Below are 27,716 nucleotides of genomic sequence, written 5' to 3'. Positions count from 1 at the left end.
GACAATAGAAAAGATCAATAAAAATAACAGTTTATTGAAAAGATAAAGTTGACAAACTGGTTAAAAACTAGACTAAGAAATAGAGATGATTCAAATTAATAAAATTATAAATGAAAGAGATGTTACAACTGATACCACAGAAATACAAAGAACTGTAAAAGACTACTATGAACAAATTATATGCCAACAAATTAGATAAGTTAGAAGAAATGGCTAATTCTATAAACCTACAAGTTACTAAGACTGAATCATGAAGTCACAGAAAATCTGAACAGACCAGTATTGAGCAAGGAGATTGAATCACTAATCAAAAATCTTGCAACAAATAAAAACCCAGGACCAGATGGCTTCACTAGTAAATCCCACCAAATATTTAAAGAAGAATTAATACCAACCTTTCTCAAACTCTTCCAAAAAATTGAAAAAGAAGAATGCTTCCTCAGTTTATAAGGCCAGCATTACGCGGATATTGAAACTGGACAAAGACACTAAAAGAAAAGAAAGTTAGAGGCCAATATCCCTAACGAACATAATACAAAAATTCTCAGCAAAATACTAGCAAACTTAATTCAAGAGCACGTTAAAAGTATTATACACCATGATCAAGTGGGATTTATCCCTGGGGTACAAGGATGTTTCAGCATGCGCAAATCAATGAATGTGATACACCATATCAACAGAATGAAGGATAAAAATCATATGATCATTTTAATACATGCAGAAAAAACATTTGAGAAAATTTAACATCCTTTTATGATAAAAACTCTCAACAAAATAGGTATAGAAGGAATGTACCTCAAATAATAAATGTCATATATGACAAGCCCACAGCTAACCTGATACTCAACAGTGAAAAGTTAAAAGCCTTTCCTCTGTTCTGAAGAACCTAGGGACAGGACAGGAATAAAGACGCAGATGTAGAGAATGGACTTGAAGACATGGGGATGGGGAAGGGTAAGCTGGGACGAAGTGAGAGAGTGGCATGGACATATATACACTACCAAATGTAAAATAGATAGCTAGTGGGAAGCAGCTGCATAACACAGGGAGATTGGCTCATTGCTTTGTGACCACCTAGAGGGGTGGGATAGGGAGGGAGGGAGGGAGACGCAAGAGGGAGGGGATATGGGGACATATGTATATGTATAGCTGATTCACTTTGTTATACAGCAGAAACTAACACACCATTGTAAAGCAATTATACCCCAATAAAGATGTTAAAAAAAAAAAATCCTTTCCTCTAAGATCAGGAACAAGACAAAGATGTCCACTTTTGCTAATCCTTTTCAACAAAGAACTGAAAGTCCTAGCCATAGAAATTGCAAGAAAATGAGAAAAAAAAGATTACAAATTGAAAAGAAAGAAGTAAAATTATCTCTGTTTTTAGAGGACATGATCTTATATATAGAAAAACCTAAAGACTCCACTAAAAAACTGTTAGAACTAATAAATGAATTCAGTAAAGTTTCAGGATACAAAATCAACATACAAAATTCAGTTGCATTTCTATCCACTAACAACAAATGCACAGAATGCTATGAGAGATCAAAGAAGAAATATTTATATCCTGTGGAGATCAAAAAACTTTTCTTGGAGGAGATGCTATCTCAACTCAGTCATAAAGGATGAAAAATTTATCTAAGAATGGATAAACAGTATTTTAAACATGTGAGCTCACAGAAACAAAGACCTAGGCTAAAAGAAAAAATCACAGATTACGTGAAAATCTATAAGCAGTTCATTGTTGCTAGATTATAAAGTGCACAACAGCGAGTGGTAGGTGATGAATCTCGAGTAATAGTCTGGGGCTAAATCATAACAATCATGTGTTATGATATGGAATTTGGATATATGAGAACTCACTGGAAGACAGGAGAATGACATAACTAAACCTGCTTTCTATGTCATAGTTTACATCTTCATGCTTATCCTTTAACTGCATATTGTAGTTATAGTTTCTTTTATAATTTTTTTCTTTTAGTATACATACTAGCTTATTTTAATAATCTTCAATCGTTACTATATATCTGCCTTTCCTAGTGGGATTTTCTCTATCCTATAGATTCTTACTTTTTCCATTTAAAGAAGAACCTTCTACATTTCTTTTAGTGTAGGTTTAGTAGTGATGAATTCAGTTTTAGCTTGTCTGAGTTCTTTATCTCTCCTTCTATTTTGTTGAGTGCTATTGAAAGAGAAGATGTTTGGTAGTAGGAGAGAGAGATGTTTTGCTTTACCCCTTCTCTATTTAAAATTTGCTTGAAATGCTCTAGATTTTTGTTTAAGGGAAACATGTTTCATAATTGTATGAGCCAGGGTTCTCCAGAGAAACAGATCAATGGGAAATACACATATGCATACATATATACACACACTTGTGTGTATACATAAATAATTATAATATAAAATATGTTAAATGATTTTGCATATATATATATTTTTTTATTATGAGGAATTAGCTCACATGATTATGGAGGCTGAGAAGTCTCACAATCTGCTATCTGCAAGCTGGAGACCCAGCAAAGCTGGTGGTGTAATTCAGTCCAAGTCCAAAAGTCTGGGAACCAGGAGACCTGATGGTGTAAATCCCAGCTGAGGATAAGGAAATATGGGATGAGATGTCCCATCGCAAGCAGTGAGGCAGAAAAATAAAGCGGGATGGATTCCTCTTTCTTCTGTCTTTTGTTCTATTCAGGCCCTCAATGGATTGGATGATGCCCACCCCGTTTGGAGAGAGCAATCTACTTCACTAGGCCCACTAATTCAAATGCTAATCTCATCAGGAAACACCCTCACAGACACGCCAAAAAATAATGTTTTTTTAAAATTTAATTTAATTAATTTATTTTTTATACACTAGGTTCTTATTAGTTATCTATGTTACACATATTAGTGCATACATGTCAATCCCAATTCATTCCCCCAACCGCCAACCCCCCGTTTCCCCCCTTGGTGGCCATACATTTGTTCTCTACATCTGTGTCTCTATTTCTCCCTCGCACACCAGTTCATCTGTACCATTTTTCTAGATTCCACATATATGTGTTAATATACGATATTTGTTTTTCTCTTTCTGACTTACTTCACTCTGTATGAGTCTCCAGGTCCATCCACGAAATGACGTTTAATCTGAGCATCCTGTGACCAGTCAAGTTGACACATAAGATTAATCATCACAATATTTAATTCAATAAGTAAGCAAAACAAGCATTTATTGGGCACCTGCTTTCTATGTTTCAGGCAAAGTAACCTTCATTTTTCTAGATGCTCACATCTAGTAAAGGAGGCAGCTACTCAAACAAATACTATAGTATGGTGACCAAACCTATAATACCTTTAATAGCGATAGGTACAAAATACTGTTGGAACCCAGTTAAGAAAGCATTAATTCAAAAAAAAAAAGGAAGCATTAATTCGTAGCTGGAGTTTAGTGAGAATAGACCATATAAGAAAAGTGACAAGTGAATTGAAACTTGATAAGTAGCACTTTGCCAGAAAAACAAGAAGTGGGCAGGAGAAGCATTACAAGAAGAGTATACATATGGTCAAGAATAAATAAATATGAATAGGTCTTGAGTTTGGCAGCAATGGATGCCATCTAAAGTAGCTAGATATGTGAGAGGAAATGAATGATATTAGAAGGAAAGGGTAAAGCAAGTTTTGTGGAGGACTCTGAATTTAGAGTTGATGACAAAGAAAAAACAGTCATGTGTTTTAAGCAAGGGAGTGACATTGTCAGATTTGCATTTGAGAAAGATTACTTGAGCTGCAATTTGGAGAATTAACTGGGTAATGCAAGGCTAGAGACCTGTTCAGATGCCATTGCAGCAATTCCAGTGAGAGATAATAGTGGCATGGATTATGACAGAGACAGGGATTATGAAGAGGAGAGATCAGATATAGGAGGATTTTGAGGGAGAATCCAAAGGACTTGGCTCTCTGATATTTTCCTTCCCTTACTTCACTAAGGGATTTCTTGCTTGATATATTCTTTGAAAGATAATGCACTCACAAAGGATAGAAGAATGGCTAAATGAGAAAAAGATGTGAGGTTTGGCAAGGCCATAGGGTTGAGGGAAAGACCTGGTAGAGAAAAACAATGAACTTGGTTTTATTCATGTTGAGTTTGAGGTTTTATTACCACTTTATTCAGTTTTCCATTCAGATTACATAGTGACCATGTTACTACCCAGCTTAAAATCCTTCAGTGACTCTCCATCACATCAGTGTTCAGTATTAACTTACAATGGCTTATAAATCTCTCCAAAATCTGGATCTACCATTGTCCCCTCTGACTGGAACATGCTTTCTTGACTCTTCAGCTAATAAGTGGGAATCAGCTTAGACATCATTGTTTCCAATTTGACTGGGTACTTGTTTCTAGCAACTTCTATCCTGCAAGTGCAATAAGTTCAGGAACTTTATCCAATTCACTAGCTGTTTTATCTCTTGCACCAAATATATCCTTTAAGACATAGCAGATATTGAATAAATAATTCGTGAATAAATGAAATTCCTGACAACCATCTTGATAGAAAGGTCCTATAATCAGGTAGATATGCAGATCTTTATTTCAGAAAATAAATGTTTTAAATCATTTTTATTATATGTGTGCTAGTTGAAACCTTTAGCATAGACATCATAACTCAGGCCACTAGATTGAGAAAACTGTAGCCTAATAGAACTCAGTGGAATACTAGTATTTAAAAGAACAATGAACCATGGTAAGAGACATAGAAAGAGTCATCAGAAAAGTGTTAGAAGGAGAGAATAGTGTCTCAGAAACCAAGGAAGGAAAGAATCTCAATTGGGTCAGTGGTGTTACAGTGCAGAACCAAGAATTAGGAAGGACTGACAAGAGACTATTTCCTCGGGTAATCTATAAAGTAATGGGGAAAGAAGCTGGGATACAAAGACTTCAGGAGATATTTTTTAAACTTATATTTCCAATGATCCCTACTTTTACATATTTGTGCCCCTGCAGCTTGTTTTAAGGTGCAATTGTAAAAAAAAAAAAATCCAATAAATATTGGCATTTGAGTTTGTCTGCTATTATGTGTACATTTCTATGCACTCTGAGTCACATTATAAATGTGCTCAAAGCCACCAACTGACTAAATAAAATAAATACACTCAAATATTTTGGGTTTTGCATTCAAATGAATATTTAAAATTTTTGTACATAATGGGTTGTATGTTGAAAATATTTATGATTAAATACTCACTGAAAATTATGCACCTAAATTCTAATTGTAGATCATTGTTCCTTTTGCAAATATCACAAAACAAATTTTAAAGAGAAAGAAAAAGATAATTCACAGTGCCTTGCTTGATATAGCTTCAGTATTCAATTGTATCTCCAAAATATGCTTTTAACATTGGATTTCCTTGCAACAATACAAATACGTTCCCTTACTTACTTCATACTTTTATAATCGCATTCAGCTTCAAATAGCTTCATTAGGTAACCAGATTATCCACGTGAAATAAATCTTTACCACTTCTCTAACGATATGAAAATTCTCCCTTGGTGAACCCTGGGGTTTATTCATCACAGGAAGTAAGAATGACATAATGTAAAGAATAGGACCCTATCACAGCATTCTTAAAAATGTGTCTTTTAAACCAATTTCAAATATCTAGAAAGAGGTAGGCTTTGAAAACACCCAAAACCAAAAATTCCCAATTGATTCAGTTATTTTAGTCTTTGTCCACATCCAGGTCTAACATCATAAGTATTACAACAAAAAACAAGGATGATCAGCTGGGTAACAATGGCACTGACTACAGTAGGATGTTTGGAAAATAATTATTAGTGGAAAATATAATTTTTAATGTTTTGTTTTATGAATTTGGGTTTATTAACAGTTAAAGCCTATATGAAGTTTGTACTCATCAACTTATTTAAAGCACAAAAATTTCTTGGAGTTGTTCAATATTCACATCCTCAAACACAAATGCATGTTCGGCTGTTTACCCTTTATTTCACCATATATTATCATTACTTCATTCATAGTAACCTGATTCAGTGAATAGACATTTGTTTAGGATTTCCCTTATTAGCTGTCATCATGTTGTCTCTATGTTTTCATAATTTCTCTTTTCTTTATTTTCTATATATTCCTTTATTTCTTTTTTTATCTTCTTTTCCTTGGGGGAGGGGAACTATGTAATTGTTTCACATTTAATGAAATATAGTTCATCATAGCTCAATCAAAACAACTTGGTCCATTCTGAAATTATTACTTTCTCCACAAAGCTCACATAAATCACAAATGCAATGCCAAAATATAATTTTATTGATATTCCAGTTTTTCTTATTCATGGGGACTATAGCAAAAAAAAAAAAAAAATCTAGCATTTATGTAATCAGAGTCCCAGAAAGAGAGGAGAAAGAAAGTGAGCTGAAAAAGTATTTGAAGTTGGTACAGATGAACCAGTTTGTAAGGCAGAAACAGAGACACAGATGTAGAGAACAAATGTATGGACACCAAGGAGGGAAAGCGGGGGTGGGTTGGGATGAATTGGGAGATTTAGATTGACATATATAATGCTAGTATGTATAAAATAGATAAGTAATAAGAACTTGCTGTATAAAAAATAAATAAATAAAATTCAAAAAATATATTTGAAGAAATAAAGGGTGAAATTTTTCCAACTTTAGCAAACAGCATAACCTACAGTTTCATGAAGCTTAGTTAACCCCAAACAGGAGGAACTGAAAGAAATCCATGCCAAGATACATCACAGTTAAATTTCCAGAAACTAAAAACAAAGAGAAAATCTTGAAAACAGTGAGAGAGAAATGACATTTTACCCATAGGGGAAATAAATTCAAATGACAAGCAGTTTATAATATGAAACTATAAATAGCAATATGAAGAAACACAATATTATTCAGGAGTTGGAAGAAAAGAAGTGTTTATCCAGAATTTTATGTCTAGTGAAAATATTCTTCAGGAGTTAGAGGAAAAATCAAGCCATTCTCAAATGAAGGAAAATAAGAGAATTTGTCACCAGCAGACCTACTCTAAAAGAATGGTTAAAGAAAGTTCCCTAAACAGAAAGGAAAGAATTTTTTAAAAAAAGGAATTTGGGAGCATTAGGAAGAACAAATACAGAGAGCAAAAAATGAATAAATACAATGGCTTCCCTTCTGCTCTTCAATTTCTTAAATTATGTTAGTTGAAGTAAAAATTACAACACAGTCTAATGTGGTTCTAAATGTATGTAGGGGAATTATTTAAGACAATTATAATAGAGGGAAGGTAAAGAGACATCAAGAAAGATGAGGTTTCTACACATAAGTTAAACTGGGAAAATGATAGCAAAAGTAAACTGTGCTAAGTTATGGCTATAACATATAATACCTAGAGAAACTACTAAAAAAGCTATACCTATACAAAGATAAAACAATAGATACATCAAAATGGTCTAAAAATGTTGATGTAACCCACAGGAAGGTGGGGGGAAAAACAGAGAAATGAAAACAGAGAGAATAAACAGAAAACAGAAAATAAAATGGCAGATTTAAATCTTATCAAACCAATAATTGCATAATATGTAAAGATTAAAGACATCAGTTAAAAGACAAAGATTTGCAAAGTGGATGAAAAAATAAAAGAACCAAATTTTATGCTCTTTACAAGAAACTCACTTCAAATGCAATGTTATATGTGGGTTAAAATTAAAAGGATGGGAAAAGATATCTTACAAATGTTAATCAAAGAAGCAGGATTGGCTATAATATCAAGGTAAAATGGAAGTGAAGAAAAAATAAAAGTGAAGAAAACTACCAGAGTGGTTTCCTGGAACAGAGGATGGGGGGTGGGGGGAGAAGATGAGTGAAAGTGGTCAAAGGGTGGAAACATCCAGTTATAAAATGAATAAATTCTGGGCATGTAATGTACAGCATGGTGACTATGGTTAACAACACTAAATTGTATATTTGAAAGCTGCTAAGAGAGTAGATTTTTAAAGTTCTCACCACAAAAAAAGATTATAAATATGTGAGGTGATGGATGTGTTAACTAATCTTATTGTGGTAATCACTGTGCACTAGATACATATATCAACTCACTACATTGTACACCTTAAACTTATACAATGTAATATGTCAGTTATAGCTCAAAAAAGCTAGAAAATAAATAATAAATAGATAAATATTGGTTCTCTAAAAAATAAATAAGTTAAAATGACTCCAAGTGTACCTAAATGTTGTATTTAGCAGATAAATATTTCAAATTAAAGTATTATTAATATCTTCCTAACAACTGTAAAACTAATACTGTACCTAAAATACACTAAACAAAATTTGGTAGAACTTGAAGGTTAAATAGACAATCTGTGATTAGAAGCAGAAATTTTAACTTCTATCTCTCAGTAATTTACAGAACAAAGTAGATGGAAAATCAGTAAGGATGTAGAAGGCCTGAACATTACAATCAACCAACATGATCTGATGTCTATAAATCACTTCACCCAACGACACCAAAATATACATACTCTTCAAGTGCACATGGAACATTTTCCAAGATAGACCATATTGTAAGCTATAAAACAAGTATGAAAAATTTTTCAATTATTTGAATCACACAAAATTAGTTCTATGACCACAAATGAATTAAAATAGAAGCAAGTGACAGAGAGGGAACTGGAAGATCTGTGAATATTTGTAAAGAAATTACTGTAATTCTAAAGAACCTAGGGGTCAAAGAAGCAATGAAAACCTATCAATATTTGTAGGATGTAGTTAATGCAAGCCATAAAAAAAAATTGAAATTTTAAATGCCTACATTAAAAGTTTAAAGTTTTAAAATCAATGATCTAAATGTACCCAAGCAGGACCCTATGGGGTCTTCCTGAGGCAGGCCCTTCCCCCATATCCTCTGCATTAGCTCCTCTCTGAAGTACATAGTTAACAGTATCTGGTGTACATTTCCTGAGTTGTTTTACAGATGCTAAAACCCCCACAGAATGGATGATGTTAACTACTTGATGACCCTGACCGCATAGTCCCCAGGCCTACTGGAGCCTGAGGATTGATAATGTTAACCCCTGCGACAGCGCCCTGTTACCTCACCATCAACCAATCACAGAATTGTGCACCAGCTGATCACATACCCTGTGACACTCCCCTCCCTCACCTGGCCTTTAAGAAATGCTTTCCTGAACCGCATCAGGGAGTTTGGCCTTTTTGAGCACTAGCTGTCCTGGACTTCTTGTCTGGCACCTTACAATAAATGCTGCACTTTCCTTCACTACAACCTGGTCTCAGTAGATTGGCTTTACTGTGCAGGCGAGCAGACCCAAGTTTTGGTTTGGTAACATTGGAGTACAGCCTCATGGCTTTTGCTTTTATAAACCCCTGACTCTTCTTCCCCAGAACATTCTTCTGGTTTTACTCAAATCTGTATCTCCCAAACGACAATTCTTAAGACCCCTTTTCTTATTTGCAATCTTCTGCATTTTTTGTTTGGTTGGTTGACAGGGGGGAGTACACAATTCAGGCCATAACAGATGGATAATAACAAAATAAAAATGAATGAAAGTAATGGCACAAAAAATGTCAAAGTAGGGCCATGCCCTACTCCAGAGCTCTGTCCCTCCAAAGACAACAACAACTAAAATGCTAGTAAAAACAATCAAAATCAACTTTCACAGAATCTGGAATCTAGTCAAAAACTTACAACCACCAAGGGAAACCTTAGTGAAGGAAGAATCTGCTGCACTGTGGCATTTTAAGTCGCCTACCTTCCATCTCCCATTCCCCAGATCTGTTATGGCTGTAAAGGGGGGGAACCTGCCTGCCTGGGTCAGATTGTTAGTGCAGAGAGGCAGTGCAGACCATAGTCTCAAAGAATTGTGGTTGGGCTGCTCTATCTCATGGCTCTCTGAGGAACCAACAGAAGGACTTGCTTTTTTCTTTTCTCTCTCTCTCTTTTTTCTTTAAACAAGTAAAGAGGATTCCCAGGACTGTGGTGACTTCCCAGGTGGTGTTTGCTGTCAGGTGGTGTTAGCTGAAAGAATTTAAAGCAAAATATTGGCCACAAAAACTTGGGGCAAGGGAATAAAAGCCAGGATAAGCAACAGAGAGTCTAGAAAGCCTGAGGGGAAGAGGTCGAGAAAGGAGATACATGGGGGAATATGGTTGTTAAAAGCTCTCACATATATTGGGGAATAGAAAAGGCCAGCAGCATGCTCAGGGCTGGATGCATGCACAGAAAAGGCCTGAGAAACCCTAGTTTTCACCTCCAGCTGACCTCTAGCATCGGACAAGCATAAAGTGAAGGCCAAGGCAGAGTTGTAAATGGTCTGGCTAAGCATTGAAAAAGTTCCCCCAAACAGAACCAATCTGTAATACCTCGGAAAATACTTTTTTTGGTTTTGTTTCTCTTTTATTCTTTATGTTTCTTTTCATTTTTTTTTCTTTTTATTTGCTCAAGGAATTTAAGAAAACTTTGTCAAAATGCTAGATGACCTGGGAGGGAGGGAGACGTAAGAGGGAAGACATATGGGAACATATGTTTATGTATGACTGATTCACTTTGTTATAAAGCAGAAACTAACACACCATTGTAAAGCAATTATACCCCAATAAAGATGTTAAAAAAAAAATGCTAGATGACCAATAGTTAATAGAACATAGACTCCAGTGGCACATAGGACAAACAATAAAGATTTTACAAAAATGGTTCGGAAAAGTCACTAAGCAAACAAACAACAAAAACCCTCAACAAACACACAGAATTGCAAGTGACCCCAAATAACCAAGACAATCTTGAAAAAGAAAAAGTTGTAGGACTCACAGTTCCACATTTCAAAACTTACTACAATCCTACTCTATAGTACTAGCATTCAGACATATGGAACAGTGGAATAGAACTGAGTCCACAAATAAACTCATACGGCTATGTCCAGCTAATTTTTTACAAATGTGACAAAACCAATTAATGGGGAAATCATGGACTTTTCAACAATGATGCTGGATATCCACATGCAAAAGTATGAGGCTGGACCATACCATATACAAAAATTAACTAAAAATGAACCAAAGGCCTAAACTTAAGAGCTAATCTATATAAAACTCTTAGAAAGAAACATACCAAGGAATCTTTATGCTGTTAGACTTAGAAACTCTTAAATATGACAACAAAAGTACAAGCAGCAAAAGAAAAATATAAATTGGACTTCATCAAAACTAAAAACTTCTTTGCATCAAAAGACGCTATTGAAGGCTTCCCTGGTGGCACAGTGGTTGAGAGTCTGCCTGCCAATGCAGGGGACACGGGTTCGTGCCCTGGTCCGGGAAGATCCCACATGCCGTGGAGCGGCTGGGCCCGTGAGCCATGGCCGCTGAGCCTGTGTGTCCGGAGTCTGTGCTCCACAACGGGAGAGGCCACAACAGTGAGAGGCCCGCAGTTCAACAATACAAAGACAAACATCCCAATTTAAAAAATGGGCAAAAGTTCTGAATATACATTTGTTCAAAGGAGATATGCAAATCCTCAAAAATACATGAAAAGTTACTCAAAACATCATTAGCCGTCAGAGACACGCAAATCAAAACCAGAAGATATTGCTTCTTACCCACTAGGATGGTTATAATAATAATATTTTTAAAAAATGGAAAACAACAAAGATTAACAAAGGAGGTGCAGATATTGGACTCCTCATATTAGGGCAGGAATATAAAATGTACAAATTTCCATAATTAGTGGCAGAAATGTAAAACAGCACAGCAACTGTGAAAAAGAGTTTGGCAGTTCCTCACAAAGTGAGACAGAATTACATGACCCAGAAATTCCATTCCTGGTATATACCAAAAGAATTGAAAATGAGTATTCAAAATTTGTACACAAATGTTCATAGAAGCACTAGCTAGTCACAATAGCCAATAGGTGGATAAGACCCAAATGTTCACTAATGAATGGATAGACAAGTTATGTTATATCCATGCAATATAATATTTTTATGTTATAAAAAAGAATAAAGTACTAATACATGCTACAACATGGAGGAAACTTTAAAACCTTATGCTAAGAGAAAGAAGCCAGACACAAAATGTCACAAATTGTATAATTACACCTGCATGAAATTTCCATAATAGGCAAAACCATAGAGACAGAAAGAAAATTAGTGGTTTGCAGGAGTTGGGGGGAGGGGGAAACATGGAATGACTGCTTCATGGGTATGAAAATTTCCCTTTGGGGTGATGAAAAAGATTTGGAACCAGCTAGAGGTGATGGCTGCTCAACATTGTGAATGTTCTGAATGCTACTAAACTGTGCACTTTAAAATGGTTGAGTTTATGTTCTGTGAGTTTTTCCATAAAAGAAAAAGTTAGTTGAAAAAATGAACAAAAATTAGAGGAAAATCAAAGAAATCAAAGATAGTTATTTTAAAAGATCAGTAAAGATGATAAACCTCTAAGTTATCTGATGAGAGAGAGAGATAACACAAATTACCCATATGAGCAATGCAAAAGGGTACATCACAACAAATCCCACATACACAAAAGCAAATTAAAGAAACATTATGAACAACTTTATGCCAATAGTGTTGACAATCAGATTAAATTAACAAATTCCTTGAAAGACCCAAGAACAAACAGAAAATCTGAATAAGATTACATCTGTTAAAAATGGCATCACTATTTCTCCAAAATAGTGCAACCACTTTGGAGGACCATTTAGCTGTTTGACTGTTTCTTATAAAGCTAAGCATATACCTGTCCTATGATCTAGCAGTTTCACCCCTAAGTATTTACCCAAAAGAAATTAAAACATAAGTATTCCAAAAGATTTGTACAATATTGTTCATTGCATGTCTAGTCATAAAAGCAAGAAATTGAAAACAATGCACATGTCTATCAACAGGAGAATGGTTTATAAAAAGGTATTATATTAAAATAACAGAATATTACTCTGCAATCAAAAGGACCAAACTACTGATACAAACAACAAAAGCATACATCTCACAGATATAATATTGAGCAAAATAAGCCAGTTATAAAAGAGTATGGACTGTATTATTCAAAGTATATGAAATTCCATAACAAACAAAATTATGTGGTGATGACAGAAATCAGATCAACTGTTCCCTCTGGAAAGTGCTGACTAGAAAAAGGCATGAGGAACTGCCTGGGTTTCTGGAAATATTTTACATCTCATTTCAGGTGACAGTTGTATCTGTGTATACTTTTGTAAATTATACCCATCCTTATACTCTGTTTTTAACTGCTTTTAACTCTGTGTCATAACCCAACATTTTCCCATCAGTATCCAGAAATAGGGAAGTTCAGGAATCTTTTCTAAAGAACTAGCTGGGAACTAAAATGTATACCTAGCCTTGGCATTTACCTAGGGAAAAAATATCTCAGGCAACTAGGACAATGGCTTTTTTCTCTGTCCTGCATAATTGCAAGGCTTTTATTAGATTATAAAATTTCTACCAGTTAACTGTACACTTATAGGTCCCTTTTTATGATATAATCATGCAGCCATTAATGTGAATATTTCAATTTTTTTAACTCAGAAAAGTAGTAAACTGGAAATCAAAACAACTGAAGTTAAAGAATGTGTTAATTTAAATAGAGTTTTAAAAATTCTTCCAAATTAAAGAAATGCACCAAAGCTATAAAGTTAGTTTATTGGCTTAATCTAAATCTCATAAAGTAAAATTCAGGAATATAATGTAAAGTAAGGAAAATTGCCTTCTGAAATAAGAACAATGTTTACTTTATCTCCCCATCCCTACAAAAAAAAAAAGTTAAGGATATTTCATGTGTTGAAAGCACATTGTTTTCACGTGTTGAAAACAATGCACATGTCTATCAACAGGAGAATGGTTTACAAAAAGGTATTATATTCAAATAACAGAATATTACTCTGCAATCAAAAGGACCAAACTACTGATACAAACTACTGATACAAAGTGCATGAGATCTACATGCACTTTCCACTGAGCAGTCCCATTCCACTATTAGATTCAAAACACCAACACTGACAGTGAAGGAATAAAGAGAACTTACATTTTATTGTTACTGAATTAGATGTGACACCAGCCTCTTGGGGCCCTATCTGAACTGAAGCCCCCTGGCTCTGTCAGTGAGTTCTTTTCCACTCAGGTACTTGCTGCCTATAAATGAAAACAATTTGGTGCAAGAGAGACAGGCTTTTATCCAGTGGCCAGAGAATGCAGAAAGGGAGCTCTTGTTCTAAAAGTATCTTCTTCCCAACCAAAGGTCAGGGGAAAGTTTTTACAGGAAAGGGGTTAAGGGTAGGGAGCCAGGTGGAATCTGACATCATCTTAATTCTCAGAAAAGGCAGGGAGTTTCAAGAATGGGGTCCACTCCTTTCTATCATTACATGGTCAGGACCACCCAGCAATGGTGCAGGAGGTGAGCAGATCTTAACATGATAATGTGTTATAATGTGTGTATAATGAGAAAAGCGGTGAACTTTAGCCTACTTTGTGGGCCATTTTGGATCAAGCTGGTTTGGTCTGGTTTTGCAGCGGGCTTTTGTGGCTTCCTGTTTTCCTGTTGATAAAACACATCTAGCCTATAACGTTAAAGATGGTTTCTGCATCTGGGCCTAGGGCTGCCTAGTGTGGATGACATTATAAATTTGGATGCTTTAGGAAAAAATGGCAAAATCACAAATGTCAGGATGTATATTTTCAAATGGTTGTTGAAATGAAGGTGCAGTTAGGACTAGTTGATCAATCCATTCTGTCAAGCACTAGACTTGATTGATCTTTGTTCAGTTTGGGGGTGTGTGTGTATGTGTGTGCATGGTTAGATTTTTTTAAATGACTGAATGAACTGATTATCATGGTGTTATGCTAGACACACACTTATTTCTGTGATTAAAAATAAAATAAAACACTATACTTGTATTATGCAACAGCAGGTAAGTTAGTCCATAAAAGCATTCACTTAAATAGGTTTTCACTTGATTAATAATGGATGTGTAAGGATCAATGGTTTTATATGTTGTCTTCTAGAAATGATTTGAAACAACAAGTAGACTATGATATATTCCCTCAGAGATTCTTTGCCCTCTAGCCAAAGACTGCCAAGGAACACACCTGTAGTTGAACCAGTTGGATTTACTACTCATTGTAGTGAGGGAGGATGCACACCCTGGGGAACCACGGTGCATCTTAGTAAGAGAGTGTTAGAAAGAACTTATTAAGGGATTTCAGCTTTGATTAGGTGATTTGGAAGATTGGATGTTGTCAAAAATCAGGGGCAATCCTATGATTGTGTGTTGCAATAAATCTTCTTTAAAGGGAGTCCAAGGATGAAACTATATTTGGTAAAGAAGTAACATTTTGTCTGAGAGCATATATATGATATCTTATAGGTGACACAGTGACCTTGTTTTGGTCTGTGCTTAAACAAAATTATGAGTGGCCTCCTTTTGTCTCACTCTGTCATGGTCTCAGAGTGACCTTGTCTGATGTTGGTGTTCTATGAGATTGTTTATGTCCAACAGAAGAACAACATGGACAAGCTGTGAGTGCTGGGCCAGCTTCCAAAAAGCCCTCAGGCCTAGCTTTAAGCATCAGACCAGTACCCAGAGGTCAGGGGCGACTTTTTTCTTTCTCACACTTGACCATAAAAAATACAGAATTGAAGATACTGCTCTTAAAATAATTTTTAAGGATATATGATGAGAATAAAGACTAACAGAGAATCTAAAAAAGAATGAATATATGTATATGTATAATGGAATCACTTTCCTGTACACCTGAAACTAACACAACATTGTAAATCAACTATACTCCAATAAAATTAAAAAAAAAAAAGACTCACAGAGAAAGGAGTAAACAAGCAGCGTGGAAGAATTAAACATGAAGCTGCATACTGGTTGTTACAGTTTTTGATGAGTATATGAGCCTTGTGGAATCCCCATCTCCAAACATCATACATATGTAAGAGTGGAAAACTTTTCTCTTCTTCTCTTCTAGTTTCTTTGGCTGGTCTAATAATTAAATGGATATAAAACAGATTAACATATTTATGTATATGTATATATAAAGTTATATATAATTAATAAACAGAAACCTGAATTAAATAGACTGAAGACACCAGAAGGGGGAGCTCTCATGCCCTGTAATGATAGCAGATCCCAACAGGAAGAAGGAAGACTCCTCTTCTTTCCTGCCAAGGACTCAGCCAATGAAAAGCCATGGACTCTTTGTTTACTCTAGCCCTCCCAACTTCCTTTTCCTCTCTATAAAAGTGTTCTTCCCTTGCTGTGCAGGGACTTGCACATGGCTCACTGTGGTTGCAGACCCTGAATCACAATTCTTTGCTGATCCCATCTTTGCTGGAGAAATATCAGGTAGTTTATTTTTTTAGGTCAAAAATATATAAAGAGATTTATTATAAGGAATTGGCTCATGGGATTATGGAGGATGGTGAATACAAAATCTGCAGTGTGGGCCAGCCAACTGGAGACCCAGGAGAGCTGACAGTGCAGATGAAGCCTGAAGGTAGTCTGCTGGATAATTCACAAGTTGGAAAGATTAAGTTTATTGGTAGTTTTAGGTTCTTCTATGGTTGTATTTAGCCTGAGAGAAGGAGAAATACAGATAAAGAGCAGGCTAGGAAAACAAGAGAAAGTAAGACTTCAAATTAAAAATAGTCATTAGTAAACTCTTATCTCTATCATTTGGAATCTATTTAAGCTTCTTTGCACACTGTGTTTTTCCTTCTCCGAGTTTTTCCTCCTCCGATAAAATCTCACCAATAGGGAGCAAAATACACTACCCTAAAATATTCCTCTTGGGCATAAGGATTATCTTGAGCTGGATACAGGAGAAGCTCTGAAAACTGAATAGAAGTTACCTTTTTGCAAGACACATTTACATTTATAAGGGAAATCTCCATTTTAAGGGTGTCTCCCTCTGTGTACCAGGAAGAGGAGGATGACTAAATCTCTAGAAAATTTTATCAATGGAAAAGGCAAAAATTTAAATCTGTATAACAATCATACTCTTGTTTACTGTATTTTTCCTGGTAACCTCCCATAACTGATACCATACCCACCTCCAAATCTTCTTTTGTCTTTAACTGGAAGTGGTATTTAAGGTGATGCTTGGGCTATTTCACAGAGTTACTCAGTTTTCCTGGAGGTATGCATGTGTTGACGGAAAGGAAAACGAACAATGTAAGAGCTGTGTGTTGAGTTTTATTCAGGGTCTTACTGAGGACTATAGCCAAGGAGACAGCCTCTCAGTTGCTCTAAGAAACTTCTCTGAGGAAATAGGGAGAGAAGCCAGTTTATATATGATTTTGGCTAGGGAATATGTACAGTCAAGCATACATCTCAGTAAAAAGGTTAGTCACAAGGATCAGATATCTGTGCTTTTCTATGTATGGAAAAATGCAAGAATATGGGTTAAACTTTTTCCAGAGATATACCTAACTATCCAAGGGTCTGTTTTTCCAAAGCACAGAGTGCTTTATCCTGTTTTTTTCATCCTGAAGTCTTTTCAGGGTGCACAGTCGGTCAGTGACTGCAGTGGCTAATAATCCTTGTAGAACCAGATGGTGAGTAACATTCTTTGTTTTACACGTTGTTAAACTTACGTTTATTTTTCTCCTGTAAATGTCTTGAATTACAGAGGGGACCTCAGCTAAGATGGTACAGGGAAAATTATTTTTCTGCCCCTACCTAGGGGTGACCTAAAACTGCCCACGGTCTGAAGACTTGCCTTAAGGATCCTCGTTGACAAACCCAAAAAGATGAATGTGAATGTGCAGTAGTATGCGTCCTCTCCAAATTTCTAAATTTACACTATCAGATTTTACCAAGTCACTTTCCTCAAGATAAACCAATAGGCTCACACTTGTTTGCACACCTAATTTAGAGTCAAACAGACCTAGTTTCAAATTCCAGTCTTACACTATTAAGGGCAAATTACTCAACCACAATGAACCTTAGCTCTCTTGTTTATAAAACTGGAATTATATTACTAATGCATAGGTACATTTCAAGTTCTACATGAGATTAAAAAATGCAAAACATGTTGGACACAGCCCAAGAAAAGACAGCTGCTATTATCATTACTGTTCCTATTATTGTGAGTATTATTAAATTATTATGCCCACAGTCTACATTCTGATTATTCAATAGAGTTGGTATACTTCATGTCCTTCAGACAATAGCAGACAGTTCCCTAAAAGCCATGTGGGCAAGGACTGTATGTTGCTAAGTATAGATAGGTTTCATAAACTTTAAACACTAAAGTTGTGGCTGTATCCTTTTGCTTAAGAAGAATTCTATTCTACCTGTCCGTGAAGGTGAGCCAATGAAATATTTGTGTATAGGAACAGTGTTTTCTATACAATATCATACTGCATAATTTTTCTTACACAAAAATAAATAAAATGTTAAAGACTACCAACACTTTATAATAGTTTATGGCTAAGATTTAGTCGTTGGAAAACAGACAAGTAGGTAGCCTAAATGGTGGTCCATTAAGATGATAAAAGTATCTAAATAATGCCACAATAAACATCTGATTTTAAACAATTTGTTTTCCCAGGGAACTCATCAGTATGATATGGGTGCAAAATGCATCTTTAATGATAACGTAGTAATTTGGTACAATTGATTAAAAGAAAAACTTTTTACACCAATGGCATCACCTTTTTACTGAACTCAGGTTTGGCTGTTCTCTGTTCAAAAGCCAATAACGGAGAGGCAAGTGTCAATAGAAAGGAAAGATTCTTTAATCAGAAAAGCTGGCAATCTGGGGAGACCGACTCCCAGAATTCTGCTCAGCCATGGCAGTTTTTAAAGGGAAAAGGGGGGAGGGGTAGAATCTCAGTGAATTATCAAGGCAGGAGTTTGGATTCTGCATCATTCTCCACTGCGTGCAGGCTGACCGACTCTCTCTTTAGATGTTGTTCTTGCTCGCGTGATCTGCCTGCAGGATTGCTAAAGGGGTTGCTGGGGGTAGAGAGCTAGTCAATCTTTACTTAATTCTTCTGAATCAACAGGTTAATTATGTTCTTTCAAGGTTAGAGGGGAACAGAAAGGGGAAAACAGGAAAGAGGTAAAGAGCTGCTTTCAATTCCCCACTGTCAAACATCATTCCATTTCTATGGGATTAGGGGTGAAGGTCTATCTTCTGTAACTTCTTCAGGCTGACATAGGGTACCATATTCTTAGAGTGGAAGATGTCAACATGGGTCTGTAGCATCTTTGCTGGCAATTTTAGTTGCCTGATTATATATATGAGCAGAGCAAGCTACAATTATTTTGATGCCCACAAAGATATAGATTATTATGAGCAATAATGTTAATCCCATTCTCTTGTGGCCAGTGCTTGGAATTGTGCTAGCCATAGATTCAGTACTGCTCAAGATGGATCAGCTTATGTCATGTCTATAGTCTGGTCATCATGCAGTGAGCTTGTTTTCTCCTCTGGTTGCAGTTATAGTATCTATAAAACAACTCAGGAATGTGCATCAGACACTGAGTCTGTGACTCTATTTTCCTAATCATTAACTGCTCAGTTTTGTACTTGGGGGGCCCTGTAGGGTTCTGCTGGGTTCCAATCTGACCTTTTGTTTTGTTCTAAAGTATAAAAGACAGATATAGGAGTAAAGAAAATAAAAAATAATTTGGTTTTGGAAATTTTATGATACTCTCCCACACTCCTCAACCTCAGCATCCCTCCACCCACCTACCACTCCTGGGAATACCAGAGAACAAAATACTAAACTTGCATGAAATCATAGTCAGTTTGCACTTGGCATTCTATGCAAATTTCTGGTTACAACACATAAGAGTGAGCTTTCAGAAGTAGAGAAAGTTCAGGATAGGGCAATTCAATCAGGATGGCACCAGACTTCCTCAAAGCAGCTCTGTCTGGAAGCAAGTTCTTCAATATTTTGAGGAAAAATTATTTCCAACCTTGAATTCTTTATCAACTAATCAAAAGTATAGAATTTCCAGATGTACAATATCTCAAATAATTTGCTTCCATTACATCCCTTTTAAGTAAGTGATAGATGCATTCCACCAAAATAAGGGTGGAAAGCAAGAAACAAAAAATGGGATCCAGAAAGAGGGAATTGATGAAAGAAATGAAGGCTTAGATAACAAATGGTCCAAATTGAAATAGAATGATGGAGGGCTCTAGGAAAGCTATCTCCAAGAAAGAGATAAAATAGATTACCAATGGTATTTGTATGTATTGAGAGGAAATTTACACTTTTGGAGAATTATAAGTATACACATTTTTAAAAGGGAGACAAAAGGAATTTAGGGAAATAAAAATTGTAACAGGAAGGATGCGAAATTATTCTCAATTAATGGATCAGTTGTGAATCTAATTATATTTATACCCCGAATTTCATAATTAGCCTTGTAGAAGTATTTACTTTTTAATTATGACCTAATAATTAATTAAAAAAATGTAAAATGTCACCCAAAGAGTTTAGTTCAGAATTTCTATATTTCTACTGATGAGTCAAATTCATTTACAGTAGAAGTCAAAATTGCAGAATCTTCTGGTCAGTCTGGCTTGGGTTGATTCTGCCTTTTTAACTAAATGCATTCCATATCGTTTCTAAATGATGAACAGATTTATTTGTGCTTTTATTTGCTTAAGGAAGCAGAAATTAATTTTAGGGGAGTTATTGTCTTCCATCAGGGCCACTTGGCTTTGCCTTTGTTCTGTTCATTTCTATATATATTTGATACAATTTCATGTAGGGTCCTCCATGTGATTTTTTTTACTTTTGAATTCTAAAAGGCATCAATGGAATTGTTAAAGCATATGTAAACAGAAAGTTCATTTGCATGTTTAAGCACCACAGAACCAGGATATACAAACACAAATTCTTTTGTCAATATCAACTTGCATAAAATCAGAGACACAGATAAGCTGATTATTTAGAAGTACAACTGGTAATACTGGGGACACTCTGAGTGCTTGCCCTTTGGTACAAGTAAAGAAATTAGTAAAAATGCCCACACTTGAGGTTTTATGATTTTTACATTGAAATATGAAAGTTTAGCCATGGATAAATTTCATATTCTAGGATTAGCATAGGAGGCAAAGAACAGAGAAAAATCTTGTTATTTACATGATGGAACAAGTCACAACTCTGATGCATGAACAGGGCTAGCCTCAAAGGTAGATATAGTCAATAATTAATTACCCACATGGTGTGATTCATACAATTCACCCAAAATAGTCTCCATCTAGCAGTGCAGAAAAAAAAATCCACACTAGCAATTCAGTATTGAACGTTATCTTGTCACTTACATAAAAATCTTTTTAAAGATGAAAGGAGTTCCATAATTATTCCTAACAGTGTGTGGTTTGATAAGATTTATTTCCTCTCTGACATGAAATATGGGTTGGGCAACATGAGAGTACCAGGAAGAGGCTATGATATGTAGGGTGGAGTAAAGGGATTGGTGAAATGGGTAAAAGAAAAGTAAGACTAGGGCATTAATAATATATTTTCCCTAATTTCATAATTTTAGTTCCAGTTATGTTAAAAAATGATCCCAAAATAAGATGATAGTATAAGTCATCCCAAGATAGATCATAGGGCTGGTTGCATTATGACACAGACCTATAATCTAAAAAAAAAAAAAAAAGCCATCTAAAGTCTAGATAGTTGTAAAGTGGCTGCAAATAGTGTCAACAATCAGGAAAATTCTTAGTTGGGTTGTATTTTCTAACCATGTTCCTCTATTCTACCTCCCCGCCTAATACACATTCTACAAACATTTTCTGAGTTCTGTTTCCCACACCCTGAAGTTAGTACTCTGCTAGACTGTAATCCCTTAAAATACATTGTCTCTTCTTCCTTTTCTTCCTCATTCAAATCCTACACATTCTGTGAAGTTCAGGTCAGTTTCAATTTTCTTTGAGATGCAAAATTTATTCCAGAGAATTAAGCAGTGTCCTGTATCGTACACTGCTAATTTCAGTGTTAATTCTGTAGAAGAGCAAAGTTTGCCTAAATTATTCAACATTCTTTTAGGCCTTTAGGAGGAAGGTCAAGGGTTCTTCCTGATCTTTTGGACTTTGATTGTTTTCAGCTCAAAATAATCCTCATGCCAAAGAAAATTTAGGGTGGCAAATTTTGCTCCCCAACACAGATACTGTAACTTGAGTTTCACACTAACCAAAGCTTTTAGATGGCCTCTGGAGTGGTGAAATTAACTTATTAGAATGTGTTTATTGATATAAATCAAAAAGGATAACTGCATGGTACAGAATGGGTATAATCTTCAGTTTTTCAACTAAAATATCAGATGTGTATATAGTTTCAACTTGAAGGTACTATCCTAAATTAGGAATTATATAATTAAATAGAAGTTAGAAAGATGGTTAATTGAAATATTAATAACACAATACACTTCCCATTGCAGTTTGCAAAGTTCAAAAGAACAGTTTAATTAAAACTAAATTTATTTTCAATAAAATTACATTATGACCATTTCTGTGATGTTTAACAGATGAGACAAAATTATATTAATATATTTAAGAAACTAATTCCATTTGAATAATTATATTTTAATAAATGAATAAGCAGCATCTATGTGCCTGAAAAATTTGATCAAAACTTGTATCATTCTGAATATCCTAGAACTATGGCTCATTATCTCTCTGCAGTCCTCCTTGCAGATACATTCTATTGGAAATACTCATTTCATAAGAAAAAATGTCCCCTAAATCCTCCTGAATTTCATAGAATTTTTAAAGAAATCTCTGTCCTCGTTTGAGATCCCACAGAAGCAGTCTCATGGATTAGTATGCAGTAGTTTATTAGAGAAGTGATCCCAGGAAGTAGCAGTAAAGGAGATGAGATGTGAGATGGGGGAAGGAAGAAACTCAATATATTGTTTTAATTAGCAGGTCAGGGTGTGGGTAACTTGTGCTCAGTCTTGCTAGGGACCTCTGGGAACAGCCCATTTCAGTTGTTCCACTCAAGGAAGAGGAAGCTGGGGTGTTCATCTTCCAATCCCTGTCCCTCACTGGCTATGGCTCTATTAGTTTTCCATGGCTAATTTAACAAATCACCACTAATTTAGTGGCTTAAAACAGCACAAATGTATTATTATTGTTGTTATTATTATTGTTGTTGCTGTTATTAATCATCTTACGATTCTGTAGGTCGGAAGTCCACTGGCTCTCAGTGACCTAAAACAAAATGTCAGCCTGACTGCATTTCCATCTGGAGGCTCCAGGGAACATTTCCTTTCATTCTCCAGTTTGAAAGGCTTTCCTTTGCTCAGAGCGCACTTCCTCCACCTTCAAAACCAGCAACATTGGCTAAATCCTTTTCATGCTGCCATCTCTCTGTTTCTCTCTCTTCTGCTTCTCTCTTCCACTTATAAGAACTCTTGTGTGATTATCTTATCCAGATAATCCAGGATAATCTTCCCATCTCAAGGTTAGCTGATTAGAAGTCTTATTTTTCCTTATTTGTGTTACCTAACATATTCACAGGTTCCTAGAATTAAGACATGGGCATCTTTGGTGGGGAGGGGGTATTATCTTGCCTACCAAAACGTTTGTTCTCCAGTGATTAAATCCCCATGCTCCCTGCCACAGAAAGTCCTAAGGAAGAGAGTTACAGCTACTTGCAGGAGAAGTCTCTTGGCATAAGGGAACGGTGAGTACCCAATGGATATGGGTGGGGCACCAACCTTCTCTGATACAAATTCCTTGCCTTCGTTGAAACCCAGATCTTTTCGAAGAGCACTATTTTACTTGCAGCCTTCTCAAGCAGATGCTATTAATCCCATGGCCACAGGTTTTATGTCTTATATTGTTAGTAACCTATTTATTCCACCCTCTCTCCCTCTTCAACCAATGTCCAGGTACCATGGTGTAGTAGTAAAGAATATGGACTCCGGAACCAAACCGTACTTCAATCACAGTTCTTTTACCTATTTAACAGTGCAACTAGGCAAGTTACTTAATATCCCTGTGTCTCAGTTTTCTCATCTGTAAAGTATCAATAATATCTTCCTAAAAGGGAGGTTGTGAGGGTTATATAACATAATATATATCAAGTGGTTAGAAAAGTCCCTAATTAGTAAGAGTTACATTAATGTTTGCCAGATGATGATGATATCTGTCAATCTAAAGAATATTCTTTCTCATTTACCAACTTTCTATTCCATTCCTAATCCTTTCATTTTCTTGGATGACTTTAAAATCCATAAACCAACTTGCAGACCCTTGACTCTCCAAACATTCACATGTACTGGATTTCATTCCCATGGCTACATTAAGGCTTCTGATCCTACTAACTGACCAAAACTTTTTATTTTTCCAGCTCATTCTCTTCCTTTACACCTGCTCTTTGAAGCTATTGTGATTTTCTGTCAAATGATTCTTCAACTTTCTCTTAGTTCATCAGCTCTGAACTCAGTGTATATATTCTCTCCCAGCCTGGATCCAATGGTCAATCACTGAAGTATTTTCCGGCTAGCACCCTTAGTTCCTTCTCACCTTTTCCTTTTTATTGTGCCTACATTACCGATCACTAAATTTGGAATTTGGAACAATCTTAAAAGTAGCCCTCTTTGCTCATATATCGAAGCTTATTTGTTGATAGATGTGTGAATGTCCAGATTAGTTTTGCTGCAAAATATTATTGGCAATAATAGCTGAGACATCAGAGCTGCTTATCAATCTCCTTACGTTTCGTTAATCATTTCCTCTTTTAGTTAACCCACACAATTACTATAACCTTTGTTACTTTCTTTCGGCTTCCTACTCAATATCCTTTCTCCTCACTCTCAGTAGAGGACTTTAACTCCTACTTATTACAGAAAAATATCCATTAAGAATGAATTTCAATTTCCAACAGAGAGCCATATGCCACTTTTTATACCCTGTATATTCTATTGTTCTTTCTTCCAATTTTAGAGGAATCACTGTCTCTTCCCTAACCCAAAGCTAACCTTGTCAGTACCATGCTATGTCCCATCTCCTTCCACAACTTTTTCTTGGAACATCTTTGCCTGATTATGTATTTTCCTTGACTCTCTGTGTTGGTGTCTGCACAGTAGACAAAGTAGGCTTTGCATACTGGCCTCATAGAGAAGTTCCCCCCCAATCAGCCCAGTCAGAGATTCTGGAGACCTCAACCAATTCTTCCCCAGCCCCCACTCAGGGAGAAACAGGCAACTGCCCACTCTGGGCTGAGCTAGCGGGTGGGGGAGAGCTATGACATTTGCCCGCTCTAGCTGTCACCTCTATTCTCCCCAAGTGACTAGACTGTGTTGGACCTGTCAGAGCTCCAGGACTAGCCAGACAGATGTTACTTCTTTTGGAAGCACCAGAAAAGTTAGAGCACTGATAGTGGATTTACTCTCTCCCTCCCCAGGGGGAAGCTGAGAGCTGAAATTTTTCAGCCATTTGCTCTACATTGAATAGAGAGGCAAATCAATGGCACCTACCAGCCCAAGACATTGACTCCATACTCTTCCAGGTGGCTAGACTGCACTGGACCCATCAGAGCTCCAAGTCTGGCAAGACAGAAGCCAGTCCTCTGGGAAGCCTCCTTGGAAAAGTTGGGGCACAAGACCCATGAGCCAACACCTTCCCTACCCTGGATGAAGCTGGGGGTTACATGGCACTATGCTAGGGACAAGGTCTCCAGTAAGAGAGCGTCCTGAATTTCCCTACTGGCTTTGGTGAGTCTGGTTTTGTGTTCTCCAGGGTGCAGGAGCCGTTCAGTTAGTTTCTGATTTCTCATATAGGGAATTTATCCATGAATTGTTGCTGAGTCAGTGTGTGTGTTGTGGGAAAGAGGGTCCAGGGATCCCTAGTCTGCTATCTTACTCCAAAGTTTTTAATTTAGATGAAGTCTGACATGTATATTTTTACTTCACTTGATTGTTTTTTTAACTTATTCTTTATTGTGATAAAATATAAATAACATAATATTTATCATTTTAACCCTTTGTAAGTGTACAGTTCAGTGTTATTGATTACATTCACAGTGTTATGTCCCTTAGCAGCACTGTCTATACCCAAAACTTTTCCATTGAACAATGACTCTGTGCCCATTAAACAATAACTCCCTCTTCTTTCCTTCCCCCACCCCCTGGCATCCCTTATTGTACTTTTTGTCTCTATAAATTTGCCTATTCTAGGTACCTCATATAAATGGAATCATACAACATTTGTCCTCCCCACTTGGTCATGGTAAATATTCTTTTAAATATACCATTGAGTTCAATATGTTAATATTTTGTTTAGAATTTTTGCATCTGTATTCATAAGAATGTTAAACTGTTATTTTATTTTCTTGTGATATTTTTATTTGGCTTTATTATCAGGATAATGCTGACCTTATAAAATGATTTAGAAAATGTTCCTTCCTTGTAAATTTTGAGGAAGATTTTGAGAAGGATTGGTAAGCATACCTCAGCTGTAACTCTTTTCCATTCATCCGCGTCTCTGGATTTTGAGGTGGCAGTATGCCTTACTACTTCAGTTCTCTGATGGTTCCAAGAAAAGTAATTGACCTTCAGTTTCTTTAGTTGTTGTTTTCTTTTTTTATTGTAACAATGGGAATGAATACTTCCAAGCTCTGTTCCTGTCAAAGTTGATGGATTTTTAAAAATTGTTACATTTTGAGAATTACTCTGATATTTTAGATACAAATTATTTGTCAGATAGGTTATTTGCAAATATTTTCTCCCAATCTTATTTTGCTTTTTAATTCTCTTAACAGGGTCTTTCAAAGAGCAAAAGTTTTAAATTTTGATGAGGTCCGATTTTATTAGTTTTCCTTTTTAGGAACAACTTTTAAATTTCAATTCCAAGAATTATTTGTGTAGTGTTAGGTCATGAATATTTTCTTTTTTTTTTTTCTTAGAAGTTTTCTAGTGTTAGGTTTTTCTCTAGAGTAGTTCTATCAGTTACTTATAGGAGGGTGGTAATGTCTCCAACTATAATTGTGGATTTGTCTATTTCTTCTTTCAGTTCTTTCATTTTTTGCTTGATATATTTTGAGGCTCTGTTCTATGGTTCATACATATTTGACATAATTATGTCTTCCTGGTAGATTGAGCCAAATTTTCTTTATACCAAAGTCTACTTTATCTGATATTAATATAGCCACTCCTACTTTTTAAATTAATGTTTGAAACATATAGTTGGAATGTATTTTTAATCCACTCAGCCAATCTCTGCCTTTAGTTGGTATATCTAGACTATTTCCATTTTAGGTGATACGTTAAAATTTAAGTCTGCCATATTGTTATTTTTTTCTCTTTGTCATTTCTCTGTTGCTCTTTTCTTGTTTTTATGTGGAGTTTTGACCATTTTTTTTAAGGCTTCAGTCTTGATTTATTTATAGTGTTTTAGGGATGCATCACTTTTCATAGTTTTCTTATTGGTTGTTGTTTATCTACGTGTAAAATGCAAAATTATAAATCTCTGAGAAGGCAACATAGGAGAAAATCTAGACAATCTTGAGTTTGGTGATGACATTCTAGATAAACACCAAAGGCATGACCTATAAAAGAAAGTATTGATAAGCTGGACTTCCTAAACATTAATTGTTTCTGCTCTGCAAAAGACACTGTTAAGAGAATCAAAAGATAAGCCACAGACTGGGAGAAAATATTTGCAAAAGACATGTCTGATAAAGGACTGTTATCCAAAACATACAAAGAACTATTAACACTCAACAAAAAGAA

At 35.7% G+C, this 27,716-nt stretch overlaps 1 long non-coding RNA gene across 1 annotated transcript; it reads left to right on the top strand.

The window, feature by feature from the left end:
- Positions 1–16,268: 16,268 nt before the first annotated feature.
- LOC137216386 (uncharacterized) lies at positions 16,269–24,196 on the top strand. The gene is made up of 3 exons (XR_010939752.1): positions 16,269–16,352; positions 17,510–17,563; positions 23,605–24,196. It is a non-coding gene; the product is annotated as an uncharacterized lncRNA (long non-coding RNA).
- Positions 24,197–27,716: the final 3,520 nt, after the last annotated feature.

The sequence above is a fragment of the Pseudorca crassidens genome, chromosome X (assembly GCF_039906515.1).
Source record: "Pseudorca crassidens isolate mPseCra1 chromosome X, mPseCra1.hap1, whole genome shotgun sequence".
Lineage (NCBI taxonomy): Eukaryota > Metazoa > Chordata > Mammalia > Artiodactyla > Delphinidae > Pseudorca > Pseudorca crassidens.
This window is presented reverse-complemented; position numbering and strand designations above follow the sequence as displayed.